The sequence below is a fragment of the Malus domestica genome, chromosome 16, assembly GCF_042453785.1.
Source record: "Malus domestica chromosome 16, GDT2T_hap1".
Taxonomy (NCBI): domain Eukaryota; kingdom Viridiplantae; phylum Streptophyta; class Magnoliopsida; order Rosales; family Rosaceae; genus Malus; species Malus domestica.
This window is the reverse complement of record NC_091676.1, coordinates 23348940-23364454: the sequence shown is the minus strand read 5'-3', so window position 1 is coordinate 23364454 and position 15515 is coordinate 23348940.

The following is a 15515-nucleotide window of genomic DNA, read 5'->3' as shown; positions in this document are numbered from 1 at the left end:
GTTAGACTGAATTGATTAGATGATACTAGAAAAGTTTCATCTTACTATTGTGGTTTCTTTTTGGGAAATTTTGATAATTAGCCATATTTTGCATTTGTAACAATTTTAACCAAAAGTCCATGCAAAAATTCTAAATTCCCCCCCCCCCTTTCCCCCTCTCACTTTGACTCCCACCAGTGCAACATAGCCCTATCTCACCTCATCCCACCCTCTCTTTCTCTCAAATGCACCACCACGAGCATCGCCATACGAACTACGACGATGATGCCACCATCAAAATTGAACTCAACATTCTACCATTAAAATGCAAGTGTAATAAACGGAACATGCACATGCTCACACGGCCACACCCACATATGCATAGGGAGTAATTGAAATGAAAATTACACTTGAATGATTTTCAAATTGAATAACAGAGCAAGATATGGTGGTGGCGTCAGTCGTAATGGGTGCGGCGATGGTGGTGGTGCATTTGGGAGAGGAGAGGGGTGAGGAAGGTGGGGTTGAGATGAGGAAGAGAAAAGGGAGAAGGCATGGGGAAATTTAGGGTTTTTACCTTGATTTCTAGTTAAATTTGTAAGAATTGAAAAAGGAGGCAAAAAATCATTTCATGGTACAAATATGGCTAGTTATCTAAATTTCCCTTTCTTTTCACCACATGGTCTAATTTAAATAGAGAATAGCGTTATTTGCAGACGTATGATATTTACATGTTTTAGATTTGGGAAATTTTATTTTAAACTCATGTAACCTCTTTCTACACCTAACTTAAATTTTAAATGTTAATTGTCTTTTTTATCCTATTGCATAATCACTATTAAGTACAAAATAAAATTAATAATGAAACTCAAATTTATCAATAAACCCACACACTATAATTAAACCCTACCATCACTCCTTGTTTATCCTACGTTCATTCCGGCTAAAACCCTAATAGTTCGTATAGATAAAAACAAGTTTTTTAATTGATGGAAAATCCTCGAACTAAGTTATAACTCGATTTATGAATTTTTTGTTCGTTTGATTTCAATTTTTTAGAGTTCAGAAGATGAGTATTTGGGTTTCAATTCTTTTCATCAGTACCAACCTACTACGATGTACGGACAAGCCAAACAAGTGTCATAGTTGCTACTTGATTCATGTATTTTTTGTAAATTGATCAACCCACTATGCTCTAGTTGCACCAATGATTTTAAAAATATGTAACCCTTATGTAGTCTGGATTTTTCATATTCGTTTTGGCCGAAGAGCTTTGGTCTCTCCGTCTAAAGCTTAACAATTATCCACCATCCAAATCCTAAGCTTTTAATCATGATGGATCCTGCCCCTCAAAATAGGTTCTCCTGTAAGAGTGATTACTTGACAAAATCATGTAATATATTAATGAGTAATGAAACTTTATAGATACTTGCTCATGAGTTCCATTTACAAGTTTCAGAACAGGCTCCATGCTTGTGTTCAGAGTTGGCTGTGAGAAATGATTAATCACCAATCCTGGATTTATTGTAACTATTGCAAACTTCCAAGCAGCTTCCTCCGCCAAGGTCTTTGAAATCATTTACCAAAGCTGATGAAGGAAAAGTCTTAGTGAACACAACGAACATGCATTTAAAGTATAAAATATTTAACTTTTACACAACAAAAGTTAAGTCGTTTACGTGAAGTATACTAACAACCATACCAAAGCCAACAAAAATATGAGCATCAATCGTGCCATGACAAATAATTATTCCTTTCAATTAATTTACATCTAAACATGATATAACAGGCTAAAAAACCCTAAAAGGGGCTCATATTCTAGCTATTAGGATGCCAAGTGGCATCATTGCAATATGCCAAATGGACGGTCAAGATGGCAAATTATTAGCTGATATGGTTAGTTTGTTAGTAGTTGTTGGAAGGTAGTTTAGTGAGTAAGCTAAGGAAGTTACTATATAAGGAAACTGATGTAATAATTAGGTGGTTATGTTGTAATTGTGGATTGGTTAATATGAGAAATTACTATACAATTGTGAAGAAGTAGAGTAAGGGTTCTAATATTGGTATCAGCCAGTTCACGATTCCTCTCAATCCTTCGACATTGTATTACTCTCGAAGCTTCCCAAAAAACCATGGAATCCCGAGTTTCTAATTTGGAAACCATGATCGCCAACCTCAAAACTAAGCTCAAGAACAATCAAGACATGATTTTGTTGCAACTGCAGTCGTTGGCAGCTAAAGGTAGCAGTGGTTCTTGCAGTGAGCCTTCGAAAGCTACGCCGGTGAACCAGTGGCGGATCCAGGAATCTTACCCCAAGGGGTCGCAGTGTAAAAGTTCAAATAAAAATTTAGGTTGTTTGTTGTGGAGACCCAATCTGAATTGTGTGTTCTGGTCGATCTTGGATAATTCCCTTAGAATTAATGGAATTAAATTGTCCCAATTATGGTGTTTTTGTTTTTTTTTGTGTTAGATTTGTTTAATTATTGGGTTTTTGGAATTTTAACTAAACTCACGTTATAGATCATGCCATGATGATAACAAAAGGACTAGTAGATTTGTGTATGCGATGAGTTTTAGTGAAAATTATACCATTGCAGTGAGGAGAAATCTTCTTGGGTGTGGCCTCTCTGTGGCCCCAATGAGTGTCTGCCACCTATTAAATTCATAAAAACAAAATTAAGAAAAGTTAAGATATTTAATAGATGTCAGACATTCATTGGAGCCATAGAGAGACCACATCCATTTTGGGTGCAGAAGATTTGATCTCTTGCAGTGAGTGGTTTTTCGGACTTTGGTTTTCGCACTACAAGCATTAAAAACTACCATGTCCAATTAAATTATGAGTTTAATAAAGGTTAAAGTGAAAGTTTAATTAAAATAAATTATCCCTTAAAACCCCCTATTCTCCGCAATTAGTTCTAGATTTTACACATCAATGGCTTTCTTTATCATTTTTTCTTAATGGGTTATCAATTCCTGTTTTCAGCTTTCCCAGCTCGAGTTCTTCTCTCTCAGAACCCAGCTTTCCCAGCTTGCCCGTCTATTTTGAAAAAAAAGAAGCGCGCGAGCTGCTTCTTCTTCCTCTTCCTGCCGAGTCTTCTTCTTCCTCTTCCTGACGACCCCGACGACCCCAGCTCCAAGAGGTCGCATATGGGAGCTTCAAGGTTGTTTCCATGGTTTCCAAGGGGTCGTTCGACCCCGACGACCCCACTGTGGATCCGCCCCTGCGGTGAACCCGAACCTGCAGGATGGAGCACACCCTAATTTTGGCCCCAATAATGGTCGTCAAGATTTTGGTCAAAATTCTAGCCGGCAAGGTCGAGCGTCGTTCTTGAAGATGGATTTTCCAAGGTTCATGGAAGGTGATGATCCTTTAGGATGGGTTTATAAAGCTGAGCATTACTTCGAGTTCTTTAATATTGAAGACTCTAAGAAAGGTTAAAATTGTGTCTTTCCACATGGAGGGAGAAGCTCTCCAATGGTTCCAATGGGCATAGTGCCTTTCAAACTTGATAAGAATTCACGAAGATCCTTTGTCAAGAATTCAGACCCTCTGAGTTCGAAGATTCTGCAGAGAATTTGTTTAAGCTGAAACAGACTGGAACTCTTCAAGATTATATCATGGATTTTCATTGGTTATCCAACCGCACGAGAGATATAAGTCCTACCCTTATCAAATCTTGTTTCATTGGGGGGTTAAAAGAAGAATTAAGACATGATGTGAAGCTTCTCAAAAGAAGTGTTTGAGGCTTCTGCATTTGCTCAACAAATTGATGCCAAACTATCAAATTTGAAGGTAAAATCTTGGCACAAATCACCCTTGATTCAACCAAATTTTTTTATCTCCAATCTTGCAAAATGTCACTAATAGAGTAGTGGTTGATATTCGTCCCAAGTTTAACAATGTTCAAAGATTAACTCATGAGGAAGTAGACTTAAAAAAATGGTTTGCGCTTTCACTGTAAGGAAAAGTATGTGAGGGGTCACACTTGTGATGTGACGGCCCGTCCCATAATTTACGAAACTGAAGAGTATTTTCGTAATTTTCACTTTGGGTTTAAGATATTTTGAATTGGGATGTTTTTGGATCATGTTTGGTGTGCCTGGTGGGGCCTACTACTCTTCTCCTTCTCCTCATTTCCCTCTTTGGAAAACCTCACAGGCTTTCTCTTTCATACCTCTCTTTCATCTCTCCTTCTCGCAAGTTCCTCTCTTCACTCACCCTTCATCTCCAAGCCACAAACATCCCAGAACGACCTCAACAGTGGCGACACCACAAACCACTACCACCCTGGGATCTTCCAGGCAAGATCTCGAACCCAGGATTGTCCCGTAGTACACCACAGTGGCGGAGACCACTGTTTTTTCCCTCTCTTGTTGAACTCCGACGAGTTTCTTTTATCCTTGACATAGGTAGGCCCTTTAAAACCTTTGGTTTGAGTTTTAGGGTTAAATGGAGGTAAGTTTTGCATTGTCATCACTTGCCAGATGTAGAAAACTACTCAGAGGAAACCTTCCCAAATTTCGATGGGAACCGTCGCCTTCTAGACCTTTTTCGGCCAACTCCGGCCACGGCTGGACCAAATTTTGGTATAGTCCTCTTCCCTTCCTCCATAGCTTAAAATCTATGTATTGCATGACTTGTGTTGGCAGAATTTTGGAGTTGATCAGAGCTGGGAATGTTCTGACCTTCTTCTCTAACGAGATTGGCCAACCCGGCTTGTAATTAGGCCAAACTCAATCCACATAACTGAGACAGCCCAACTCCTTGGGCTATGGAACCAAGCCCATTAAGCTAGGCCCAAGCCCAGTTCTAATAACCCAGAAAACTAAAACCCCGGCCTTTGGGCCATGGAACCCGACCTAATACGCTAGGCTCAGACCTAAGTACCCCAGGCCCAACTCAGAGAACCCAAGGCCAACCCAAATGGAACCAAACCCGACCCAAATCTGGTCTAGACCCAATCGGATCCCAGAGCCTTAGCCAATGTTTGGGTGGTGCGTGGGCTTGCGCGTGGGCGTATGTCCTGGCTAGCGCATAGAGCACAAGCGTCTCCACCGTAGGTATTGTGCTCCGCCATCATCGGCCACAACGCTGACGACATTTCCGGTGAACTTTCAGGCGACCCAAAATGGTGCGTAGCAGTCAGGGCCGCCACCCTATGACGACGCGTGCAACAACACATGGGGGTACCCGAGGTTCCCACTTATGTTTTTCGACGTCCTGAATCCGTTTATGACATCCGTTTTTGAAATTCAACTGTTTTAGTATAGTTGTATTAATTGGTACCTATATGTACTTAGGTGCAATTGTTTGTGGCGTTTTCCTCCACCCTTGTTTGCACGGCTCTTCGCCAACGGTGTAAGGTGAGTAAACCCCTTCTAAAATGCATGATTTTACTATTAGAAATGCATACATGAAAAGCATGATTTATTGGTTACGTTTTATGAAACATTTATGAGTAAATTGGTTTCATGCTTTACGAATTATCATGTTTTATCAACTTTACGTTCCTTGTGGTATATATGATTGATAACTATATACATACTTGTGAACGTGGTTTTACGATATGATGTTTTAGCTATTGAACTTCGATTTAGATATATATATATATATATTAGAAATGTTATGTTAATGCTTTTATGTACTTACTTAGTGGCTATTCAAATGATCTACCTACGAGCGAATGTCATGCATACGAGCGTATTTTACTACCTACGAGCGTATGGTCCTTCCTACGGGCGATTGATACTGCCTACTGGCGAATGATACTGCTTACGGGCGAATGATACATTTATATTGGCTTTGCCCAAGCGTAGATTGGTGGCTTCAGCCAGGTGTAGGATGGTGGCTTCAGCCGAGAGATATAAGATATGGCTTCGGCCAAGCGTTTTGTTGGTTCTTACGGGTGGAAGATTTTTATATTGGCTTCGATCAGGCATTTGTAGATGGCTTCGACCAGAAGATATTTATATTGGCTTCAATCGGGAGATGTAGTGCCTTCGGGCGAATGAAGATATTTGTTTATATATATACCCTGTAGTACTACTACTAAACACATTATATACGATATATGTTTTATGAAAGGTTATGGCATGCTAGGGTTTTTGGAAAACCTATTACATATTATACAATGAGTTTTCTAAATTTGGGAGTTAGTACGTTAAAGATTAACTGTTTTAGTATTACTTTTATATCAACTTAGTCCACTCATGTTTTGTTTTGCACCCACTCAGGACTTAGATTCGAGGCATACAATCTCGGGGTCAAGGTACTCCCACATCGGCAACTTTGATTCCTCTCGATGTAAGACCCATCTCTTTGTTCATTTAATTTTATATTATTCCTTTTTAGTGTCTCAGACTAGTTGTATGCTCTGAACACGTTCCACAATTGTGTATTCATTATAATTAAATTTAGAAGTTTTATTTATGTTTGTTAATTGTTCTTAGTTCTCATGCATCCTAGTATGGCTTCATCACCTTCAGGTGTCGGCCAGCATGTGCCTACCCTGGTGTTTGGTGAATATTAGGGTCAGGCAAGTCAATTTGGTATCAGAGCGTCGTTTGTTTAGAGCATACTTAGGATCTTCTATTACTGTAGTAGTGTGTCGGTCATGACATCATTTGGATGTCACGACTTCCGAATTTGTTGTCATTCGACATGGTTATACAACCCTCATTCTGCATGAATAGTCATATCTTATTGAAAAATAAGAAATTTCGTGTCGGGATTGTGCCTCAGCGGTGAAGTAATGGATTGTTGGACAACTTTCGACATCAGACCGATACTCTGCAACATGCGTCCCTTAGGAATTACGGGCAGAGTCGGTTTTACATTGAAGAGATGTGAATTAGAAATCCCAGTAAGGGGAAGTTTGGTTAAGACCAGCTGGAGATCCAAGATGGCAATGCCACTTTGCAACATGTGTTCCCTAGGAATTGCGGGCAGAGTTAGATCTACATAAGAGTGTAGGGAAACAGAAAAATCTATATGGTATAGGTTGGTGAAGACCAACTAGATATCCGAAACAGTGGTGCTACTCTGCAACATGTGTCCTTAGGAATTATGGGCATAGTAGTATCTACACAGGAATGTGGTGAAACGGAAAAATCTAAGTGATTTGAATTTGGAAGACCTGAATCGGTGATGTCACTCTGCAACATACGTTCCCTAGAATGGCAGGCAGAGTCATATCTTTATGGAAATTAATTGAAACACTCGAAGTTCTTGTTGGAGAAAGCGAGTAAACGCTAGTTGTTACGAAGTTTAGGAAGTGGTAGCTTGGTGAGATCGAATCAATGTCCTCGGACTTGTTCCCGCTGAGGAAATTCGTGTGGATCCTTAGAACTATTCTCGGCGATTGTTCTATCAATAACCTTTTTGTTTACTCCAACCATGAGGTCAAGTTCACTAAACACTGGCAGTCAGTTGTACGTCAAATTTTTCGAACGTTGTTTTTGTTTAGAGTAGGCACTGTTCTTGAGAGATTTTTTGGTAGCAGACATTATTCTCATCAATTTCCAAAAAGGGTTACGACCGTCAGAAATTGAAAACCTCACAAGATGTTATGAAATACAAAACGTCTTTGGTCTTGTCAAATCCTATCAGTAGTTTTTAACTATTCTTTGGGCTTAGACCTACTTCCTTTTTTGCTAAGAAACCAGTCAACTTTAGTGCGATGCTGACGGTGAATAAAGTTTCTGACGACTGGGTATTGTCTCATTTGATCGTAGTTCTTACACTTTTCAAATTATGTGGTGGTGTATTGTTAAATGTTTGGCTGCACGTTGATGCAACAGAATCGAGTCACACGTGTGCCTCTTGATGATTGGAACCGCATGATGTGAACCATCCTATCTTTGACCTAGAGCTGATAACGATATTCCTTGCTGTAAAATCTGGTGATGTTTTCTCTATAACGAGAAATGTTACATCCTTTTTTGCCAAAGAGGTTGTAGTGTGTTTCACATAGAAATGGTGGAGTTTGAAATGGAAATGGTGAGATGGAAGCCATTGGGCTTATCTCAATTTCTTTACATTCCTGTTCGGAGATGGGAAGAAATTCCCATGGCTGTCTTCTTGGGTTGTCGGGGACCTACTAAGGATACAAATGGAAATGGGTGAATGTCACCATAGATTTCCAGTACAAACCACCTTGTACATGTGGAGACTATGATGACATTTTGATATTTGTTGATCAACCGACTCGTCGTATTATTTACTAGTCTGTAAGGACTATACTTTTGACCACTTGGTAGAATTCTTCATCCTAGACTTTGTTTAACTGACGTTTTGATTGACATCAATTACGACCATAATCCCAAATACACCTCCTGGTCCTAGAAAGCATTCTTGTCAACCTTGGATTCGTACTTACCATACGACACAGCATATCATTTCCTTTGTATCATTCCTAAAGTAGACAGACTGTTCTAGAAAACCACTCAGATCCGAAAGTTTTCGCTAAAACCATTAGTCACTCAATCACCCTTTGACATCTTATCGAGCGAATCATTACCACTGGTGTTTAAATATCCCTGAGTTTATTGTTGTAACAAGTTGTTGTGAAAATTGGAATGGGGAAAAAGTTTGAGTTCCTATCCATCAGATTACTTTAGACTACCACAGAGTTGAGTCCACACTCAACCATCTCGACTCACCACCACAAAATCAAGTTGGGTACTTACATGTATTCTTGCATCTAAGCTACGTATTCATTCTGGTTATCTTGTTTCCTAGCTTTGATGGATTTGTTTTGATCCTTCAATTTGTGAGTGTTCATTTAGCCTTCTCGGTATAGCTGTATACTAAATCCAATAGAAATTTTCAATGAATCAGCTTGCTTAGGCATTGTGAATCACATTGCTCTGGCTCTCGGTGTATCTTCACCTTTGTACCTCATCGTGATGCGCGTTTCACTTCTAAGTTTTGTGAAGTTTCCTTGAAGGACTTGAGTACTAAGTAGGTTACCCTGTATTGCATTGTTTTTATTTGTAGACTGTTAGACAGTCTTGAATGGACTACCGAGATCTTGGAAGACGTGTTGTGTTCTTTTGATTTATGGTTCTAAATTATTAGAATTTGCACCAATCTCTTTTGAAGTAATTACGATGATAGTTTTTATTTTCAATTTGTGTATGGCACTATTTGAGACTTGGTTTGATAGATTCCTTTAGCAGCATTGGTTGGACAGTGGAGTTTTACGAATTGGTTTTAGGATGTTTGATTTTATGGTTTGAAAAATTGTGTGTTTGCACCCTTAGGAAGTTACTACTTGCTTATCGAGACAACAATGTGTTGTCGATATCGCGAGCGGCCGACTGTGATATAAATAGCTTATTCATTGGGTTTGTCAAGCAAGTGGATAGGTAGACGTCTCCACGATAGTTGGTACTGTTTAGTTATAGTTGGGGCTTGACCCAAAAACACACATCTATTCTCGGAGTATGTGACATTTCAAATGCTTGGGCGAGGCCCACTTTCATTTTCGATTTTAATTTTCAGTACAAGTATTTTAACTTACCTTAATATAATAATCTATTTTTATTTCTGATGTTACAAATGCTCAATTGAATCTTTTCCACTTTCAGTTTTAAGTTCAGTGCGAGTTTTTCGACCTCTGTATTAGTACATATCTATTTTGACATTATCGTATTATACATACATACTTTTAATCTTACATTATTATATATTACGACTTCATATATTTTTAAAGTATGTTTCTACTATATTGCTAAAGGGGAAGAAAGTAGGAGCTTGGAGGCATGAAAGGGGATTTGGCAACCTGCTCAAGACGGTGTGGCATACTCTCTAATGCAAACACTCTGACTTGATTTCTTCTTTATACATATATTCTTTTCTATCTTCGAGTATTTATGTATAGTACATTATTTCAAATTTCGAGATGAAATTTTCTTAACGAGGTAGATTATGACGACCCGTCCCGAAATTTACGAAATGGAAGGGTATTTTTGTAATTTTCACTTTGGGTTTAAGATATTTTGAATTGGGTTGTTTTTGGATCTTATTTGGTGTGTCTGGTGGGGCCCACTTTCCTTTTTGGTTCCCCGGCCCACTCTCTCTTCTCTTCTCTTTCTCCCTGTGTCCCTCTTTGCAAAACCTCACAGCTCTCTCTCTTTCTCTGACCTCTCTCTCATCTCTCTCTTTCGCAAGTCTATATTTTCACTCACATCTCCTCTCCGAGCCACAAACACCCCAAAACGACCACAACAACGACGACACCACAAACCACTACCGCCCTGGGATCTTCCAGGCAAGATCTCGAACCCAGGACAGTCTCGTAATAAACCACAGTGGCGGAGACCACTGTTCTTTCCTTTTCTCGTTAAAATCCAACAAGTTTCTTTTATCCTCGACATAGGTAGGCCCTTTGAAACCTTTGGTTTGAGTTTTAGGGTTAAATGGAGGTAAGTTTTACATTGTCTTCACTTGCTAGATGCAGAAAACTACTCGGAGGAAACCTTCCCAAATTTCGACTGGAACCGTCACCTTCCAAGCAGTTTTCCAACCAACTCTGGCCACAGTTGGACCAAATTTTGGTATAGTCATCTTCCCCTCCTCTATAGCTTTAAATCCATGTATTGCATGACTTGTATTGGTCGAATTTTGAAGTTGATCAGAGCTAGGAATGCTTCGGCCTTCTTCTCCGGCGAGATCGGCCAACTTGGCCTGGAATTGAGCCAAACTTGATCCACATACTTGAGATGGTCCAACTCGTTGGGCCATGGAACCTGGCCTATTAAGCTAGGCCCAAGCCCATTGAACCCAAGCCCAGTTCTAATAACCCAGAAACCTAAAACCCCGGCCTTTGGGCCTTGGAACTTGGCCTAATACTCTAAGCCTAGACCCAAGTACCTCAGGCCCAACCTTGAGGCCCAACTCAGAGAACCTATGCCCAACCGAAATGGAACCAAACTCGACCCGGATCGGACCCAAACCCAGTCGAATCCCAGAGACCTGGCCAGCACATAGGCATACACGTGGGCGTCTGTCCTGGCTAGCGTGTGGAGCACACGTGCCTCCACCGGAGGTACTGTGCTCCACCACTGTCCACGACGGCACCAGTGACTTTTCTGGTGAACTTTCCGGTGACTTAAAATGGCGCGTGGCAATCAGAGCCACCACCCCGTGGCGGCGCGTGGGGCTACCTGAGGTCCCCTATTATGTTTTTTGAGTTCCTGAATCCATTTATGACATTTGTTTCTTGAAATCCTACTGTTTTAGTATAGTTTTATTAATCGGTACCTTTATGTGCTGAGGTGCAATTGTTTGTGGCATTTCCGTCCACCCTTATTTGCACAGCTCTTTGCCAACGTTGTAAGGTGAGTGGACCCCTTTCTAAAATACATGATTTTACTATTAGAAATGCATACATGAAAAGTATGATTTATTAGTTATGTTTTATGAAACGTTTATGAGTAAATTGGTTTCATGCTTTATGAATGTTTTATCGACTTTACGTTCCTTGTGGTATAAATGATTGATGACTATATGCATACTTGTGAATGTGGTTTTACGATATGACGTTTTAGCTATTGAATTCCGATTTAGATATATATATATATATATATATATATATATAGATATATATATATATATATATATATATATATTAGAATTATTATGTTAATATTTTTATGTACTTACTTAGTGGCTATTCAAATGATCTGCCTAAGGGCGAATGTCCTTTCTACAGGCGTATGTTACTACTTACGAGCGAATGGTCCTGCCTACGGGCGATTAATACTGCCTACGGGCGAATGATACATTTATATTGGCTTCAGCCGGGCATAGATTGGTGGCTTCGGCGGGAAGATATTTATATTGGCTTTGGCAGGACGTAGGTTGGTGGCTTCAGCCGAGAGGTACAAGATACGGCTTCAACTGGGCATTTGGTTGGTGCCTACGGGTGGAAGATAATTATTTTGGCTTCGGACGGGCATTTGTAGATGACTTCGGCCAGAAGATACTTATATTAGCTTCAGCTAGGCATTTGTAGATAGCTTCTGCTAGAAGATATTTATATTGGCTTCGATCGAGAGATGTAGTACCTTCGGGTGAATGAAGATATATATATATATACCTTGTACTACTACTACTACTAAACACATTATATATGATATATATTTTATGAAAAGTTTAATGGCATGCTAGGGTTTTTGGAAAACCTATTACATATTTTACAATGAGTTTTCTAAACCTGAGGGTTAGTACGTTAAAGATTAACTATTTTAGTATTACTTATATATCAACTTGGTCCACTCATGTTTTGTTTTGAGCCCCCTCAGGATCGGCATCTTCAAGTCCTCTCCATGTAGGACACATCTCTTTGTTTATTCAATTTTATATTATTCCTTTTTAGTGTCTCGGACTAGTTGTTTGCTCTGAGCACGTTCCACAATTGCATCTTCATTATAATTAAATTTACAAGTTTTATTTATGTTGGTTAATTGTTCTTAGTTCTCATGCATCCTAATATCGCTTCGTCACCTTCGGGTGTCGGTCAGCACGTGCCTACCCTTGTATTCGATGAATATCAGGGTCGGGCGTGTCATGTGAGAAGAAGCTGTTGTTATCGATGTTCAAGATCTTGAAATTACAGAAACAGAAGTGGGAAATGGAGGAGCCAGAAATTACTGCGTATGCTCTATTTGGTTCTCCTGAACCCCCTATAATCAATACCATGAGAGTTTCTGGTTTCATAAAAAACTGTCCGGTTACAATTCTCATCAATTCAGGCAGTTCTCAAAATTTTGCTGATATTGGCTTAGTCAAAAGATTAAGAGGGCACGTGGATACTGGACACACTTTCAAAAAATTGCAAATGGTGGGAGAGTGGCTACAAAAGGTACCTTGGCTTTGACTATCGTAAAGATTCAAGAATTTAGCTGCACTACAAATCTTTATGCAATACCTCTTGGTGGCTGTGAGGTAGTGTTTGGAGTTTAATGGCTTCAAACACTTGGTCCAATTCTATGGGATTTTGGTAATCTCTATATGCAGTTCTCAAAGAGGTCTTGGATATTTTGCATCACCACTCCAGGGTCTTCTCTCACTCAAATTGAAAACATATCAGCCTTGCAAATGCAGAAACTTCTGCTACAAAAAAGTACAGTTGGGATATTTCTTTACAATATGGATATTGAAATCTCCTAATTGCATATTGTGGAACACCTTATAGTGGATCAAAACACTAAGGGAGATCAACAATCTCAGCACCTCACTAAGCTGCAACAGCTGGAATTGCATGCACTATTGGAGGAATTTGAGGTACTGTTTTCAACCCCTAGCACCTTACCTCCAAGTAGAATTCATGATCACAAAATTCCCTTAATGGAGGGCAGCAAACCTCCAAATAGTAAACCTTATAGATATGGCCCTGTGCAAAAAACTGAAATTGAAAAATGTGTCCAAGAATTGTTACAAGCAGGTTTTATACAAGTTAGTAATAGCCCTTATTCATCTCCTATCATTTTAGTAAGAAAGAAAGAGGGAACTTGGAGGATGTGTATGGACTATAACGGTCTTAATTGGATCACTATAAAGGATAAATTCCCATTTCCTCTTATTGATGAACTTTTGGATGAACTGTTTAGTGCTCGTTACTTTTCTAAGTTGGATTTAAGGGTTGGTTACCATCAAATAAGGATGCATCCTAATGATTTGGAGAAAACAACTTTTAGAACACATGATGGTCACTATGAATTTTGGTAATGTCATTTGGTTTAACTAATGCACCTGCTACATTCCAATGTTTGATGAATGAAGTCTTTGAACCCTATCTCAGAAAGTTCATATTAGTCTTTTTTTGATGATGTATTGGTGTATAGTTCCACTTGGGAATCTCATTTGCATCACTTGAGATTAGTGTTTGAAATTCTGCAAAGTCACATTTTATTTGTCAAGAAATCCAAATGTGCATTTGGTAGAGATAAGGTGGAGTATCACATTGTGTCCAAGGAAGGTGTAGCTGCAGATCCTACCAAACTAGAGTCTATTGCTAAGTGGCCTATTCCCAATTCTATTAAAGCTCTAAGAGAATTTTTGGGTTTAACTGGGCATTACAGAAAGTTTATTCCTCAATTTGGCAAGATCATTGGTCCATTGACTACTTTAACCAAGAAGGATAGTTTTAAATGGAATGATGAAACTACAAGGGCATTTCATACTCTTAAAGAGGCTATATTGTTTCCACAAGTTTTGGCTTTACCTGATTTTAGCAAGCATTTCATTATTGAAAATGATGCTTCTGGGCAAGGAATAGGTGCAGTATTGCAACAAGGTGGCAAGCCTATTGCTTTTACAAGCAAGGCTTTGTGTCCGGAATCAAGCTCTCTCAACCTATGAAAGAGAGATGCTAGCTATCATTCATGCAATTCAAAAATATCATTCTTATCTGGTGGGTAATCATTTCATAATTCAAACTGATCATCACAGTTTGAAATATTTTTTTCAAGGAAGAGCTCATACCTCTTTCCAACAGAAATGGGTGACTATGCTCATGGAATTCGATTATGAAATTCAATACAAACAAGGGTGTGAAAATCAAGCTGCTGATGCCTTGTCTCGAAGTCCATTAGTGACTGATCTCTCATTAATTCAGGATTGTAGTACAGTGGAGTGTTTAGCCATATCATATCCTTATTCAACTTGGATTGTTGATCCTAGGAGAAACATTGAAAAAAATACTTGGATTATAGAGAAGACTTAGAAGGTGATGGCAACTTCATCTGAGTTAGCACCCATTGGAAATCTCAGATTTCAGGTTGACAATGGGTTTTTGAAGTAAAAGGGTTGAATTGTTCTTAGTCCACTCAGTTCTTGGAGAGCAAAAGTATTTAAGGAGCATCATGCTTCCCCAACTGCTGGACATGAGGGATTCTTGAAAACTTATAAAAGAATTTCCAAATCTTTCTACTCGGAAGGTATGAAAAAGGACATTAAAGATATGGTAGCTTCTTGCACAATTTGTCAGCAACACAAGTATGAGATACTTTCTCCCTCTGGTTATCTGCAGCCTTTACCTATTCCTTCTCAGGTTTGGATTCATATATCAATGGATTTCATTGTTGGACTTCCTCCATACAAGGGCAAAACTGTTATTTGGGTGGTTGTGGATCGACTATCCGAAGTATGCACATTTCTTGGCATTATCCCATCCTTTTACAGCTTCTATGATTGCTCAACTCTTTGTTGACAATATTTTCAAGCTACATGGAATGCCAAACTCCATTGTCAATGATAGGGATCCTATTTTTGAGCAAGTTTTGGAAGGAGTTCTTTGCATTACAAGGATCCACCTTACGCTACAGTTCTGGTCATCACCCACAAACAGAAGGGCAAATTGAAGTCTTGAATCGATGTTTGGAAACCTATCTTAAGTGTTTTTTTAGCTTGCAACCTAAGAAATGGGGTTTATGGCTGCCATGGGCTGAATGGAGCTATAATACAAGTTATCATACTGCCACTAAACTTACACCATATGAGATAGTGTGTGGTCAACCACCTCCA